We start from the raw sequence: 18,131 nt of genomic DNA on the forward strand, positions 1-18,131 counted from the left end.
GGGATTATAAATATGTGCCATTGAACCTGGCTTGATCTTTTTTTTTTTTTTTTTTTTTTTTTTTTAATACACACACACACACACACACATATTGGAGTTGGATACAATACCTTTATATTATTTATTTTTATCTGATGTTGAGGATATGCTAGACGAGCGCTCTATGGCTGAGCCACATCTCCAGCCCTAGGACCTGAGCAGCCTTTAGTCTAGGGAGTAATTTTCTTGCACTATTGAGGCAAAAACCTTGTAATAACATGATTTTTCACTCTGAGTGGTGAAAACAGGAATTATTCTGCTACTGAGTTATGGAGATTGTTCTTTTGCTCCTTTCTGGGAAATTTCTGGTAGTTACTTCATATGTGTATGCTAATAAAAGTTCTGCTGGAGACTTGAGGAACCATTTGCAAATCTCTGAATCTTTTTCTGTATAGCTCTCTAATCTGTGGTACTGTGTCCTGAGACTTCCAGATGTCTGGACTCTCAGCTCAAGGAGACCCCCACGTTTTGTCTGGATTCTCTGTGCTTTGACCTGAAACTTGTCTCCAGTCAGTATGCTGTGACAGTTCCAGGGCTCCCTTTTTTTTGTCGCCCCCCTCAAGGATCACTGTCTGTGCTGCTTGTTGCTAAATGTTTACAGATCATTATTTTATCTGGTGTTGAAACTGTTTAGGCAGGGAAATCTGTCTGTATCCATCAGTGTTGGGAAGCAGGATAAGGTAACATTCTATACCTATGCTATCTCACAGAGCTGTTAGCCATATAGACTTTATTTCATAAAAACTAAAATTTTAATTTAGGTTCTTATTTGTACTTAGCTACACATTCAGTACTGAGTAGTCACATGTGGCTACTGGCTATCATTGGGCACTGTGGATATATTTTTATCATGAATAAAGTTCTACTGGATGGTGTGTTGTAACAACTAAAGAACTTTAAGAACCACAGAGCTGTTATTCCTGGAAGCTATGGGATCATTGAAAGATCTTGTAGTGTTTTGTTTTCATCTCAGAATTTTCAAGTTTTGAGTTTAGAATATTGGGCAGTATTTTAAAAAACATTTTGATGGAGTTATGAAAAGATTTTTGGAGCTTACCACTTACAGTTTTCTCTGCAGTGAATTGGGCTTAAGAAGGCATTCCACAGTGTTCCTGTAATAAAAGATTTGTATTATTAGAAGATAAAAAAGGCAATATAAAGTAATTTATTTTTCTTCCTTTAAAATGAGTTGTAGATGAGATAAAATTTGAAGAGATGTCAAATGAACACTAGGACAAATAGCAAGCAGTCCTGTAATTACTGGTGGTACCACTTAATTCATCTGAAACCTTCTGTCTGCCCCCATAGCCTATAATTGTTTAGTCATGTATTTTGTTAACTTTTAGTAATATTGTTACAAGTTTTCATATAATCCAATGTATTACTGGTTAGAGATAAAAGCCAGTAAGGAAATTAAGTAGATATTGAAATACTAGATAATGAGAAAAAAACATAAATGATATAAATATTTGACTTAATATTATTATTATTATTATCCTTTCCTATAAGTTGTTTGTGCTGAACTAATATCCTGTATCTTTTTTTAAGTAAGTTTTTTTTTTAATATTTATTTTTTAGTTGTAGTTGGACACAATACCTTTATTTTATTTTATTTATTTTTATGTAATGCTGAGGATTGAACCTAGGGCCCCGCACATGCTAGGTGAGTGCTGTACTGCTGAGTCACAACCCCAGCCCCAGTCCTGTATTTTAACAAGATGTTGGTAATATTTTAAAAAGCCAACTTACAAAGTACAGTGCTACTCTGTAAACTTTAATTTTAGAGAATACAACCATTTATAATTGCATTATTGGAAGTGTTTGCAGATATTCATCTGAAGCCATTATTAAGCTCATTACTTAGTAACAAAATACAAAAATGGTTAACAAAAATTTTTAGTGAAAAATATTGGAATTCCGTATAATAGCTCATATGAGTGTTTTGCCTCTGCATAATATATTGTTTTGCCCTCCCCCCCTTTTTTTCTTTTGGTACTGGTGATTGAACTTAGGGGTGCTTTACCACTGAGTTACATTCCCAGCCCGTTTTTGGATTTTATTTAGAGACAGGGTCTCATTGAGTTGCTTAAACTAAGTTGCTGAGACTGGCTTTGAACTTGGTGGTCCTCCTGCCTTAGCTTCCCAAGCTGCTGGGATTATAGACGTATGCCACTGAACCCAAGCTCAGCCTTTTTAATTTTTTGAGACAGGGTCTCACTGAGTTGCTGAAGGCCTTGCTAAATTGTGGAGACTGGCTTTGAACTAGTGACATTCCTGCCTCAGCTTCCTAGATTGCTGGGATTACAGGTGTGAGCCACCATACCTAACGGAGCCACAATCCCAACCCCTGAGTTATGTTTTAAATAGCTGTATCACCAAAATGCATTTAAAAAATGTGACTGAAGAGATAAAACAAGGTGTTAGTGGAAGTAAAAATTTAGTCTTGTATTATTAAAATGAACTTATATTATAGTACATCTTAATTCTTTTTTATAGTACATTTTTATACATACTGATTAAAAAGGTTTTTACTTAAAAACTTTTATGTTTTCTTCCTTACATCATAAAAATGATTAGAAAGAATACTCATGAGGTTTTGTTACTCTGAGAGACACCTTCAAGGTAAAAAAGGTTAAACTATCATTAGTGGTTCCTAACCTGTTTATATATCAGAATTTGGGAAATTTTCTGAAAATACACATTCCTGGGGTAGCATTCTCAAATATTTGAGAGTCAGGTCTGGAGTTGATTACTTACATGATGGATGATGGTAGTGCTGATTTGGAGTACTGCTTGTGTGAGACACACTTTTTTTTAAAAAAGATCATATACTAGAAATTTTAAGCCATGCTGTCTTAGACAAGTTACTTGGTGGCTATAGTATTTAGCCACTAAGAAATGTATTTTGGGATGACTTCCCAAGACAGTAAGAAAGTAGATCTCCAGGTCCATGGAATACCAATTTGGGAAATTTGGATCTAGATTTATATTGATTTGTTGATTGTTTGGTTTAGCTGTGAATCAATTTAATTGTAATTAATTGGCCAACCTATGTTATCTTATTGGTGATAATTTTATGAGTGATTGTCATTGAAAATATGAAAATAATGGAATATTAGGAAAGCACTCTGTAACCACAAAAACTCTATAAAAATCTCCCTTGCTTGGTTATTAAGATAGATGATGTCTGGCATTCTAAATGATGTCTAGTATTCTATTTTAATTCTTACAGAAATTTGTAGTGAGGCTTGACTGTTTATGAATATGTTATGGGTCTGAGTAGTTACACATGAACCATTTAATAAGAGTGGTGGTGAGTGTTTGGTTTATTTTAATTCATAATGATAATTGACTGTTGAAGCTCACCTTATATAATCTGATTTATCACCTTGAATATCAGAAGTTATTTGTCATAGTTTTAGGTTAACCAAAGAATTACCAAACTAAGGAAACTCTGAGGTTTAACATCAGATGTTAAATAAACAGTTTGGTTTGAGTAGCATTCATATTTTAATGTATTGTTTGTTCTTTTTCTTTACCCTCAATCCCCTGTAAAATTGGCATATAGCTGTCACTGGTTTCTTAGTGTAGCAGTACCTAATTATTTAACATGATTTAGTGAACTTTATTTTTTTAGATGTTTATGGACTTTATTTTATTTATTTATTTGTAGTGCTAAAAATCGAACCCAGTGTCTCACACATGCTAGGCAAGTACTCTACCACTGAGCATTAATTAACCCCAACTCCTCTGTTACTATTTTTAGTGGAATATGCATATTTGTCATACTTTCCTTCCTTGTTTATAGTTAAAATGCACATTTTTCTGGCATACTAAATTGTTTTGTGCTGGCTGATTTAAAGAGAATAGGTTACAGTTCTGTGAAATTCAGGTGATTAAAGATATTCATTTACTTAGACAGGGTCTTGCTATATTGCCTATGCTAGCCTTGAATTCGAAATTCTTCTTCTCAAGTTTTCTTGAGTAGCTGAGATTATAGGCATAAACCACTGCCTGGCTTGATTATGGATACTTCAAGGAGCCAGTGCTTTTCTGGGCATAGCTGCTTGAATATTTGTTAGAGAACTAACAGTTACTTTTTAGCAGTTTATTTGAACTTGCTGATTTTTTTTTTTTTTTTTACATACTACTAAAGTAAAAACAGTGTTAAGTTTTTTTTTTAATATCTTTGTTTTATTTATTTATTTTTATCTGGTGCTGGGGATTGAACCCAGGTCCCCACATGCGCTAGGTGAGCGCTCTACGGCTGAGCCACAACCCCAGCCCCTAGTTTATTATTCTTTAGAGTGGTACTATAACCACGAATTTTACCTAATGAAAGGTTTTTTTAGTTGTAGATGGACACAATATCTTTATTTTACCTATTTATTTATTTTTATGTGGTGCTGGGGATTGAACCCGCTGCTTCAAGCATGCCAGGCAGAGCTACAACCCCAGACCCAGTTAATTCATTTTTGCCCATTTGCTGTGTGATACATGTGATCTTTTTATAGTGTAGTCATTTTTGTTCTTAGCTGAATCCAGAGACCATTTCCTTGTGATTCTACTTTTTTTTTTTTTGGTTGTACTGGGGATTGAACCCAGGGCCTTGTGCATGCGAGGTAAGCACTCTCCCAACTGAGCCATATCCCTAGCCCCTGTGATTCTACTATTTGAAAATGTATTCTATATGTTTAATTTTGGCATTGTAATTCAGAGATATAAAAATAGTCAGAAAGTGTCTTAAATGATAGAGTGGTGGATTCTAGCATTAACTCTTCATTTGAAAACGGTAGAGAATGGGGATATTTAGATCAGTGGATTGGATTATGAAAGGATTATTATTTAGGTTGTGTCTGAGACTTTCAACATCATTGAAAGAGTATATTCTTCCCTCTCCTACTTTTATTTATTTATTTTTTTCTTAAAATGGGGCCTCCCAGTACCTGAGATTTACCAGCATGTACCACACGTGGCACAGACTAGTTCTTGAGAATCGATCCTCCCCTTCCTTTACAATGCCTGCCCTAGTTACTGTCCATCATTTTTAGTACCTGCTTTCTGTTTCTTCTTTCCCAAAAAAGGTTTAGTATCTTGGTTAATTATTGATTCTGACTATGGTTCATTTTCAGTGATCATTCTTCTTGATATGTAGAATGAAGCGCTAAAATTGTCTCAGTGGATGCTGTAGATTTAAAATAGCAGAAATATTGGGCTGGGGATGTGGCTCAAGTGGTAGCGCGCTTGCTTGGTATGCGTGCAGCCTGGGTTCGATCCTCAGCACCACATACAAATAAAGATGTTGTGTTTGCCGAGAACTAAAAATAAATATTAAAAAAAATTCTCTCTCTTTGTCTCTCTCTTAAAAAAAAAAAAAAAAAGCAGAAATAGGGTGGTGCCAGATAAATGAATACTAGGTTAAGAATTAGTAGACTCAGCTTCATTGCCAGCAACTAGCTGGTTAGAATGATGCCAAAGAACAAGAGATTTCCAAGGTCACTCCCAAATCTAATCTTTTATGATTCATTCATTATACATCTGTTATATGCATAGAGACATGAGAGATAAATTTCTGGCCTTGAGTGAGACCTAGTGAACAACTAATGTGACAAGTACTATAAAAGTGTGAACTGCTTTCAAACAAACAGAGGAAAGAACTAATATAATGATTTTTTAAAAATTGGACCAATTTCATTTCATTTTAGTAAGCAGTGTTTTTGTCACTCCCCTTTCCCATCCTTATCTCTTTAAGAACATATCCTTTAATATGAGTTTTTCTTGTAGCTTTTATTTTCTGATTATTTTTGGTGTAGGTCTGTTTGTTTGAAAGAATTTTGGTTATGATGAAAAGCATATTGTTATGTAGAAATGTATCATCTCTTCTGTTTCATGTTGCTCTCCTCAGTGAAATCAGAATGCTACATTTTAAAAAGTATTATTTATTTTTATGTGGTGCTAAGGATTGAACCCACCGCCTCACATATGTTACTGAGTGCTCTGCCACTGATAGATAATTGAAATCATTACCATTACCTACCTTTTTCATTTTTTGCTTTCTGATAGTAGCATTTCAGGATGTTCTTTATGTGAGTTTTTGTTAATTTTCACTGATCCTCACATGTCCTCTCAACATGTATGTTTATATATAAAACTACTTTTATTTGAGCTTATTGATTAAGGCAATCCTTGCTGTAATAGAAGCATGACCAAGAGAAGAACTCTGGAGAGGGCATCATGGTAATTACAGAGTATATCCAGTTTTCCTTTTACTGAAATTGTTCTCATTGTGATAATTTCTTTTCCGCATTTACACTTTAAAATGAGGTTTCAGTTCCCTAGTCTTTTTGTTGTTCATGTCACATTTGAACCTATTATAATGTTTGCTATAGTAGGTTAAATTTTATGGTCTTTGCTATTACCAGATCCTGTGTTTATGCATTAACAAATTTTGCTAGTCATGTTAGCCATGTTAGTTTTTATTTTTTCTTTTGCCCCTCTTTGTACTCTCAAATTAAATTTCTCTCAATATTGAGGTTAGAATATTCTTGGAGTTAAATACTCATTCCACTGTTAGAATGGAGAAAAAAAATCTTAATTCACAAGTGGTTAGAACATAATTTATTTGGTAGTATGCGTGTCAACATACAATTTATAATATAGTTATCTGTGTGTGTGTGTGTGTGTGTGTGTGTGTGTGTGTGTGTGTGACGCTGAGAATTGAATTTAGGGCCTGTACATGCTAGGTAAGCATTCTACCACCAAGCTACATCCTCAGTGTTGTATTGAAGTGAGTGAATTATCTATTGCTTTGTTCAAAATTGGAATCAGCTATGTAGTTAGAAGACTTGGCTGTTCTTCATGTTAAGTTAAAGAGTGCCTATCCTTTGTATACAGATAGGGGAAAACTGTTTTGAGACCTCATTATAGTTTATTTTGATGTGATCTCTAAAATTTATGCTGTTTTGTTAATCTTGATTCATGCTAGGGGCAGTAAAGAGGGTGTATACCAGCCAATGTAGATGCTAGCTTTGGCATATTAATTAATAGAGCAATGATTTGAGTGATCTGTGTTAAATCTGATTAATATAAGGAGAAACTTATATTAGAGCATGTTGAACTGGATGCAGTGGTGCATGCCTGTAATGCCATTGATTCCGGAGGATCTGAAGTTCAAAGGCAGCTTCAGCAGCTTGGGCCTTGAGAGACCCTGTCGACCCTGTCCCAAAATAAAAAAGAGTTGGGAATGTGACCCAGTGGTTAAATGCCCCAGAGTTCAGGGATTCAATTCCCCCATACCAAAAACAAACAAAACCAACCAACCAAAAACCCAAGAGTGTGTTGATTGAGAAAACTTAGGGGGACGACCCCCCCCCCCCGCCATGATAAAACCCAGGGCCTCACACTTGCTAGGCAACTACTCTACCACTGAGCTACATTGCCAGTCCACAAAAATTTTTTTTTTTTATTGGTACATTATAGTTATAGTACATAATAGTGGGATTTGTTATTACATATTCATATATGTACATGTTATAGAGGTATAACTTGGCCAATATCGAGTTATACCTCTATAACATGTAAATATATGATTCCTTAGTGATTTTCCTTTCTCTTCCTTCCCCCTGAACCCTTTCCTCTACTGATCTCCCTTTGATTTTCATGAGATTCCCCTCCATTTCTTTTCTTTTTTTCTTCTCTAGCCTCCATATATGAGAGAAAACGTGACCCTTAAGCCTCTAAGTTTGGTTTATTTCACTTAACTTAATGTTCTCAAGTTTCATCCATTTTCCTACAAATGCTATAGTTTCATTTTTCTTTAAGGCAGAGTAAAACTCCATTGTACATATATAACCACATTTTCTGTATTCATTCATCCATTGATGGACATCTAGCCGAGTTCTATAGTTTGGCTGTTGTGAATTGTGCTACTGTAAATATGGATATTCATGTATCACTATAGTATGATATCTTTAATTATTTTTTTAAAATATTCTTGTTAGTTATTGATGGGCCTTTATTTACTTGTTTTATATATGGTGCTGAGAATTGAACCTAGTGCCTCACACATGCTAGGCAAGGGCTCTACCCCTGAACCACAACCCCAGCCCTAAATTTAATTGTTTAGGATAAATATCAAGGAGTAGGAAAGCTAGGTCATATGGTGATTCCATTCCTAGTCTTTTGAGGCATCTCCATACTGATTTCCATGGTGCTTGTATTAATTTACATCCTACTATCAGTGTAAAAAATGTTCCTTTTTTCCCACATCCTCTCCAGCATTTATTATTGTTTGTATTCTTGAAGACTGTCATTCTGAGCTGAAATCTCAATGTAGGTTTGATATATACTTCCCTAATTGCTAATGATGTTGAATATTTTTTCATGTAATCATTGTCCATTTGTATTTCTTTTGAGATGCGTCAGTTCAGTTCATTTGCCCATTTATTTTATTTTATTTTTTTTTGGTGTTAAGTTTTTTATATAAATTCTTTATAAATTCTGGCTATTATTGCTTCTCGGCCTTTTGGCTAAGATCATGTGTAGTATCTGTTCTTATCAGTTTAATAAATTCTGGCTATTAAGCCTCAGAAGAGCAGCTGGCAAAGATTTTTCTCTTCTGTAGGTTCTCTCTTTACATTCTTACATGTTTCCTTTACTGTGTGGAAGCCTTTTAACTTGATGCCATCCAATTTATTAACTCTTGGCATTATTTCCTGAACCTTAGGGGTCCTGATGAAAATCATTGCCTGTGCCTGTATTTTCAAGCATTGGCCTTGTGTTTTCTTTAGGAATTGCACAGTTTCTGGTCTAATTTCTGTCTTTGATCCATTTCGAATTGATTTTTGTACAGAGTGAGACATGAGAGTCTAGTCTCATTCTTCTACATATGGGTAATGAGTTTCCCCAGCAACATTTGTTTAAAAGATTTATCTTTTCTCCACTGTTATTTTGGCACTTCTGTCAAGGATTATATGACTGTGGGTTTGTCTGTATTCTGTTCTGTAATATTGATCTATGTGTCTTTTTTATGCCAGTATCATGCAGTTTTTGTTACTGTAGCCCTGTAGTATAATTTTGAAGTGTGGCACAAATGTTTTTTGATGACACAATTAAAGCTTCTTTCCCAGGCTTTACAGTGTTTTTTTCTTACATTAAAAAACAAAAGTGTTTTTTTTTTTTTTTCTGGACTGGGGTTATAGCTCAGTGGTTAAAGTGCTTGCCTTAGCATGGGCGAGGCCCTGGGTTTGATTCTTATCACCACATAAAAACAAATAAATAAAGATTAATTAAAAAATACTCCCCCCCAGTACTGGGGATTAAATCTATGGGGCTCTACTACTGAGCTACATCCCTAGCTCTTTTTATTTTTAGACACTGTCTTACGAAGTTGTCCAAGGTGGCCTTAAGCTTGCAATCTTTTTGCCTCAGCCTCCTAAGTCTTTTGAGATTACATGTATGCATTTGTGTTAGATCTTAATCTGTTTTTCAAATTATTTAAATCCAGCGGAGTAGCTCAGTGGTAGAACATTTAGTATGCTCAAGGCCCTGGGTTTAATCCCCAGCACTGCAAAGGGGCGGGGGAATGGTATATTTAAGTCATTTTAGGTCAATATTACATCATTTGTTTTAACAGGACACATAAATACCAAATTCATTTAATTAAAAGAAACTACTTGGCTTAGTAAAGGAAGGTAAACTAGATGAAATATTGCTGTTTAAGAAATCAAAGACAGTGTTGTAAGAAAACAGTAGTTTGTCATAAACTATAATTTTTTAAGGCTGAAAGTATTTTGAGCAAGTTTTTTTTGTTGTTGTTGGAAGTATATGGAACATTATCTAAGCTAACATAAACCCCTTTTCAATCATTTCCCAGTTTTTATAGTAGAGTCTGCCATTAATATTTTTCAAATTGCCCATCCATTTGATTTTCTAGAATGAGATACATTTTTATAGAATTTACAATGTTTTCTTTTTTTTTTTGGTCGTAAAACCCAGTTATTTAATTGAAGCTATAAAAAGAGGCAGTATAATTGATAATTGGGAAAGAGTGTTTAGAATGTTCCAAAAGATTTAAAATAGTAGCAGGATTTGTATTTCTTAATTTAAGCTAAGGGGTTCCTTAGAAAAATATAATAGGTATCTGGTTAATAGTGATCCCAGTTAAGAAGTTCCTGAATCTTTGTCTTTGTTCCTCACATCACTTGAGCTGCTTTCATTGGGCATTATAAAAGAGAACTCTTTGGGAAGCTTTAGAGGTTTGGGTGGTTAGATGAATGCATTAAAAAAGTTTTTCTGGACATTTTATTTTAATTTTTGTGTGTGGGGTGTGTATGTGTGTGGGGTTCTGGGAATCAAACCATGCTAGGTGCTCCACCACTGAGTAGAGTCCACCTATAGGCATCTTCATTGGTAGATTACAATTTTAAAATATTTGTATTGGGGATTGGTTGGGAAATCCAGTAGATTATATGATGCTAGGTAATGGAAGTCCTTAGAACTCACTGGTGGTTGTCAGTGATTTGTTTGTTTTCTTGCCTATTTTCATTTCTCAGTACTAGGTATGGTTATTCTCCTAAGACCTCAAGATGACTACAAAGGCCTATAATTCATTAAATTCCAAGTTTTCAGTTCTGGGAATATTTCAATAAAATTGACACGGTACATTAAGATAGAGTGTAAATCCTAATCTTAGAAAGCTTATATATCCTTTATTATCATTAAGAATGAAAATGCGGGGCTGGAGTTGTGGTTCAGTAGTAGAGTGCTAGCCCAGCATGCTTGAGGCACTGGGTTCAATCCTCAGCATCACATAAAAGTAAAATAAATAAAGTCATTGTGACCATCTACAACTGAAGAAAAACATTTTTAAAAAGAGAATGAAAATACAGATTCCTCTATAAATAGGACACTGGGATAATGTATTTTGTTTGTAGAAGCAATTGTATAAATAGGGCATTGGACAAATGTCCTATTTTCATCTGGGATGAAGGGACAAAGTGGCTTAAGGTGCTTGATAGTTTAGGGGAGGTTTTGATTGACAAGATTTGTGAAAAGAAGTGGTGCAGTTAAAGCAAGAAGAGGGTAATTCTTATCTACCTCTTAATTTGTATCATTTGAAAATCATAAGGAACAAATGATAACAAGATGATAATATTTAAATTCTATCATTCTTTTTTTCCTTAGGCAAATTAAATCCCATCATTCTTAATGTATTAGATGGATTATTATGAGGAGAAACTTCTCATCTATAATTTGGTTATTTTGTGATATTGTTCATATAAATAAATCAGGACAGATACTTATTTCTTTTTTGTCTACTAGTTTTTAACCCAATAATCTGGTTTACTAGCATCCTGAAATTGATTTTTTAAAAAATGAATTCTTAATTTGAATATATTAGATATGCTTAATTCCATTGCATGTATGCATGCTCAGTTTTTCTCTGGCCAGTTAGAACCTCTTCAAGTATACTTCTGAGTCCTGATTTTTTTTGTAGTTTATTTGATTTCTTGCATAGCAAGGTGAACATATCTTATCTTGAATTCTTGGTGTGTGAAGCCCCAATTTCTTTTGTTTGGGGTGAGGGGAGCACTAGGGATTGAACCCCAGGTGCTTAATATCTGAGCCACATCCCCGGCCATTTTAATTTTTTATTTTGAGACAGGGTCTTGCTGAGATGTTTGTGGCCTCACTAAGTTGTTGAGGCTGACTTAGAACTTGTGATCCTCCTGCCTCAAGCCTCCTGAGCTGCTAGGATTACAGCATCGTGTCCCTCTTGCCCTGATTTCTTTGAATAGGAAATTGTTTTTCATTACCATTATCTGAATTCATTTGCTACTGAGGTTGGTCCTTGTTTCTAGGCTTTTTTTTGGGCGGTGGGGTGGGGTGGTATGGGGATTGAACCCAGGGGAACCTAACCACTGACCCACATCCCCAGCTCTTTTTTGATTTTTATTTAGAGAGAGGGTCTCAGTGAATTGCTTAGGGCCTTGTTAAGGCTGAGACTAGCTTTGAACTCTGAATCCTTCTTCCTCAGCTTTTGCAGCCACTAGGTTTGCACCACCACGCTCTGCTTGTTTCTAAGCTTTTTAAAATAGGTAGTGCTAGGAAATAATGTTCATTTAAGATGAAAAAATGAATTATGAGTTTATACTGATAAATACAGTTGAAATTCATTTTAAAAGATTACAGGATTTTTCTTACTTAACCTTTTCTGTCTTAAAACTTCTCTTAAAATAAAATTCGGATTCTCAAGGACATTAACATTTACTTTATTCCACAATACTACTTTATCCCACAATAGACATCAGAATGTTTATAATTACTGTTTACCACTAACAATGTGATTAGTGAAAACAAGAAAAATGAGGATCCAATGATTGAATCATTGTTATCTGTTGTAAAGTCATTTGAAATAATTTATCTCTGAATGTTTATTTTATACCTTCATATTTGATATAAAATTAGTGGCTTATTTCATTGTTTTTGATTTTTACATTTTCTTTAATAGTTGAGATACATAAATACATAAAACATGGGCTGGGGTTGTTGCTCAGTGGCAGAGTGCTTGCATAGCACATACGAGGTGCTGGGTTCCATCCTCAGCACCACATGAAAATAAATAAATAAATAGATAGATAAATAAATAAAGGTATTGTGTTCAACTGTAACTAAAAAAAAATTTAAAAAATTACATAAAACATGGTTTGAAAGTAAAAACTACAAAAATAGGTTTAACTCAAGCTGTATATTTTGTCCATATTAATTTTACTTTGTTCTGTCTTCCTTTCCCAACAAAAACAAAAAGCCTATGGTTTATCCTTCTAATTGCATGTGTGTGTGTGTGTGTGTGTCTGTGTGTCTGCATGCACACACACCCCCACAGAATCATGCTAAATTAATGATGTTTTTGTCTATGGACCAAATATAATGGTGGTCCCATAAGATTATAATGTAGCTGAAAAACTCCTAATGTTTACATATGTTTTGTGTAAACAAAACTGTGCTGCTTGTTGTACAAAAATATAGGGCATAAAATTATGTATAGTACAGAATACATGATAATAACAAATGACTTTTACTGGCTTATATGTCTATAGCATACTATGTTTTTAGTCATCATTTTAGTATATGCATCATTAAAAAAAGGTTTTGTGTTACACTGGCAGCAGCCTCATGTTTATTCTTTTATATATATTTTCTTTTAGTTGTAGATGGAAACAATACCTTTATTTTATTTGTTTTTATTTTTATGTGGTGCCAGATATTGAACCCCTGCCTCACACATGCTAGGCAAGTGCTCTACCACTGAGCCACAGCACCCCCCGCACTCCGCCCTCTCGTATTTATTGTGTTTACTATGACTCTTGCTTGCATCAAGAAGCGACACTGAGTTCTTGGCCTGTAACATCTAGATTTGTGTGACTGTACTGTCTTCTGATATTTGCACATGATGAAATTACCTAATGATTCATTTCTCAAAATATATCCTTATCATTAAGGGATACATGATTGTATATGCACGTAGGTGGGAAAAGTGTGTATGTGTATTATATTTATTATTTATCCCTTTTGTCCTTCCTTGACCTAGATTAAGTCAAGGGTACTCTGTAGGGGATTCCTTTATTGACATTGGGTAGAAGGTTGGATTCCATTAACCACTGGTGCCTTAAGCTTTTTATTTTATTTTAGAGTTATACATCCATCATCACAAATCAGATTTTAGAATATTTTCATCATCCCCCAAATTCCACTGTGCTTCTTTGTTTTCATTTCTCTTCTGATAGGTTACTAGGAGTAGAATTGTTAAGTTGTATGGTAAATTTGTTTAACTTCTAAAATTTTCCAGTGTGGTTCTACCATTTTACATTGCACCATTAATAGACAAATTTCTCCACATTTTATTTATTTATTTTATTTATTTTTTGTAGTTGGACACAATACCTTTATTTCACTTATTTATTTTTATGTGGTGCTGAGGATCGAACCCAGGGTCTCACATGTACAAGGCAAGCGCTCTACCTCTGAGCCACAACTCCAGCCTCTCCACATTTTAATCAACTCTTTGTGTTGCCCTTTGGAATTTAGCAGTTCTAATGGGTATGTAGAAGTATCTTATAGATTATTTATTTATTTATATTTTTTAGGTTTTGGCTGACACAACATCTTCATTTGTATGTGGTGCTGAGGATCGAACCCGGGCTGCACGCACGCCAGGCGAGCGCACTACCGCTTGAGCCACATCCCCAGCCCCCTCTTATAGATTATTTAAATTTTAAATAAAAAATATTTTTCCTGAAAAATAGTGAGCATATTTTATGCTGATATAGGTCATTTGTATATTTTCTTTGGTGAAATGTTTATTCAGATCTCTTGCCTACTTTTGTTTTATTTTTTGGGGGTGTTGGGGATTGAACCTGGTGCATGCTAGGCAGGTGCTCTACATCCCCAGCCCTATCTTGCCTTCTTTTTTTTTTCTTCATATTTTGTTTTAGTTGTAGTGGGACACACTGCCTTTATTTTTATGTGGTGCTGAGAATTGAACCCAGCATGTGCTCTACTGCTTAGCCACAATTCCAGCCCCAATCTTGCCTACTTTTAAAATTGAATTATCTTACTGATTTGTAGGAAGTTTTTTTTTGTTGTTGTTACTCTTTGTCAGATATATGATTTGTGAATATTTTCTCCCATCCTGTTGCTATTTTTTTTTTTTTCATTAGTGGTGATTTTTGAAGCACAAGTTTTTAATTTTGGGGAAATATATTTTACTGTTTTTTTTTCTTTTGTTGATTGTGCATTTGGCATCACATCTAAAAATGCTTTGCCCTATTTTAAACTATGAAGATTTTTCTCGTTTCTTCCAGAATTTAAAAATTTTTCCTCTGACATTTAGGCTTGTGATCATTTTGAAGTTAATTTTTGTATATGTTATAAGGTGTAAGGGTCTAATTTTGTGATTTTTTTTTTCCTTAAAGTTTTTGGATATAAAATTCTCCTGTATGATATTGAATCTACTTTCATTTCCAGTGAATTCTCTTGGTGCCTTAAGAATTCTCTTGTCACATTCTTGTTACACAAATCACTTGACCATAAACGCAATAAGAATTTCTTTCTGGACTCCCAGTTTTTGGGATCTATATGTTTGTACTTTGGCTGTTACCACACTTTTTTTTTTTTCGATCGAACCCATAGGCACTTAATCACTGAGCCACATACCCAGCCCTACCTACCTTTTTTGCATATTATTTTAGAGACAATCTCACTGAGTTGCTTGAACTCACGATCTTCCTGCCTCAACCTCCTGAGCACAGGGATTACAGGTGTGCACTGCCATACCCATCTCTGTTACTACACTTCTTGATTAATGTGCCTTTATAGTATAATTTGGAATCTGGTAGTATAAGTTCTCCAATTTTGGTTTTCAGAGTTCTTTGGCTATCTTAAGGTCCTTTGTGATATCATGTGAATCTTAGAATCAGCTTCTCCCTTGTCTTAGGGGGGAAAAAGCACTCTGAGATCTTGAATTTACAGATTGACTTGGGGAAGATTGCAATTTTGACAATATTGAGAATACAGTTATCTCTAGATTTTTTTTACTAATTTCTTTCATCAGTGTTCTGTGGTTATGAATGTGGAATTCTTGTGTATTGTTTGTGCTGTGACCTTGCTAAACTCATTTATTGCATTTATTGGTTCAAATAGTTTTTATGTATACATTTTTTGTTTTGATTCTCTTTATATAGGATCCTGTAATCAGTTACTAAGACAGTTTCAAGTCTTTTCCAACTGGATTCCTTGGGTTTTTTTTTTTTTTTTTTTTTTTTTGACCCTTACTGCATTAATGAGAATCTTGAGTATAATTTTGAATAGATGTGGCAAAAGCAGGCACTCTTTCCTTGTTACTGATCTTTGGGAGTGCAGAATAATTTATATTTCACCTTTTAAAGTATGATGATGGCTGTGGGTTAAAGAATTGTAATTTAAAGTCTTTAAAACTATGGATGGCTATTGGATTATTTATTGCTTGATTCTATTTACTGTTTTATTATGGGTTTTTATGTCTACCTTCATGAGGGATTTTTGTATTTTCTCATGTGGATTTCAGTAGTTAACTAGCTTAAAGAATAAGTTGGGAAGTGTTTTCTCCCATTTATTTAAAGTTAAAAAATAAATTTATTAGAATTTACCAGTGAGGGCAGTTAGTCCTAGAGTTTTGTTTTGAGGTATATTTTAAGATACTATTCCTTTCTTATCCTTTTTAGTTTTGGTTGTTATTATTTTGCACCTGTGTGTGGAGCGGGTGCTGTATTGGGGATTGAACCAAGGTGCACTCTGCCATTGAATTATATCCCCAGAGGTTTTTAGTTTGAGATAGGGTCTTATTGGGTTTCCCAGGCTGGCCTCAAACTTGGAATCCTCCTGTGTCAGCCTCTGTTAAATTGCTATTTCAATTTCTTCAGAAAGGTTTATTCAGGTTTGAAATTTTTGAGTCAGCTGGGCTTGGTGGTATATGCCTGCTATCCCAGCAAATTGGGAGGCTGAGGCAGGAGGATCATAAGTTTGAGGCCAGTACCAACAATTTAGTAAGACTCTGTCTTCAAATAAAAAATGATTTTCTTAATTTTTAAAATTTCTATAGGGTCCTAGTAATTATTCCCTACTCTCCTTCCTGGTTTTGGTACTTTGTACCTCTTCTCTCATTTTCAGCCTTTTTTTTTTCCCCTTAATTTTTAAACCTTTTTAAAAAATATATATTTATATTTTGGTTGGGCACAATATCTTTATTTATTTATTTTTATGTGGTGCTGAGGATCGAACCCAGGGCTTCACATGTGCTAGGCGAGTACTCTACCGCTGAGCCACAACCCCAGCCCAGCCTTTTTTCATTTTTATTTATTTTTTAAATTTTTTTTTTAAGAGTGGGAGAGAGAGAATTTTTTAATATTTATTTTTTAGTTCTCGGCGGACACAACATCTTTGTTTGTATGTGGTGCTGAGGATCGAACCCGGGCCGCACGCCTGCCATAGGCAAGCGCGCTACCGTGTGAGCCACATCCCCAGCCCCCTTTTTCTTTTTTTTGAGGCAGTCTCGCTAAGTTGCCCAGGCTAAACCTCAAACCTGGGATCCTCCTGCCTCAGCTTGCTGAGTTGGTTACAGGGATGTGCCACCAAGCCCAGCTTGATTTGTAATTTTTGTTGTGGTCAAAACATTGTTTGTATGATTCAAGAGAAAAGAGGTTTTGGATTAACTGTGAATCATTTGTCTAAATAGGGAACCAAGAAGCAGTTGCTGCTTTGGGGAGTAAGGATGGAAACAGGGATTGGAATTTAGTTGGTTTATAATGTATGGGACACAAATAATTTGAGAGTTGTCCCAAGTGTCACTTTTAAACTATATTGTTTAAAATATAGTTTAAGATATATTGTTGTGCTTAGAATATTTGTGGTTTATGGATGGGCGTGGAGGTGCACTCCTATAATCTCAAAGTTCTGGAGGCTGAGAAAGGAGGATGTGAGTTCAAAGCTAGCTTCAGCCACAATGAAGTGCTAAGCAACTCAGTGAGACCCTGTCTCTAAATAAAATACAATATAGGGTTGGGGATGTGGTTCATTGGTTGAGTGTCCTGCCCTGAGTTCAATCCCCGGTACACCCCACAAAAATAATATTTATGATTTATGACCATGGTCATTTTATTTTGAATTCTTCTATAAGAATTGGAGCCCACTATTATGCTCTGTTTACTTTTCTCCTTTAGCAAGTTTAAATATAATTTTTTCTCCGTTTTGTTCTTTGTAGAAGATTTAGTTGAATAGTACTCTTTAACTACATTTTGATTTTCTCTTTTCATTACGTTTATGAAGTATGTATAATAAAAGCTGGTTGAAGGGCTGGCGTTGTGGCTCAGCGGTAGAGCACTTGCCTAGCAGTGTGAGGTACTGGGTTCGATTCTCAGCACCATATAAAAGTAAAAACATAAAGGTATTGTTTCCATCTACAACTAAAAAAATATTAAAAAGAAGTAAAGTATCTGGGGCTGGGGCTCAGCGGTAGCAGTAGTGCAGTTGCCTGGCATGTGTGAGGCACTGGGTTC

General features: G+C 34.8%; 1 protein-coding gene and 1 pseudogene across 2 annotated transcripts in view; both read left to right on the plus strand.

The window, feature by feature from the left end:
* Positions 1 to 18,131, plus strand: part of Msl2 (MSL complex subunit 2) — a 35,057-nt gene that overhangs the window by 12,204 nt on the left and 4,722 nt on the right. The gene's annotated exons all lie outside the window — the stretch shown is intronic.
* LOC143409035 (U2 spliceosomal RNA) lies at positions 8,548 to 8,714 on the plus strand (annotated as a pseudogene).

Source organism: Callospermophilus lateralis, chromosome 10, assembly GCF_048772815.1.
Source record: "Callospermophilus lateralis isolate mCalLat2 chromosome 10, mCalLat2.hap1, whole genome shotgun sequence".
NCBI lineage: Eukaryota > Metazoa > Chordata > Mammalia > Rodentia > Sciuridae > Callospermophilus > Callospermophilus lateralis.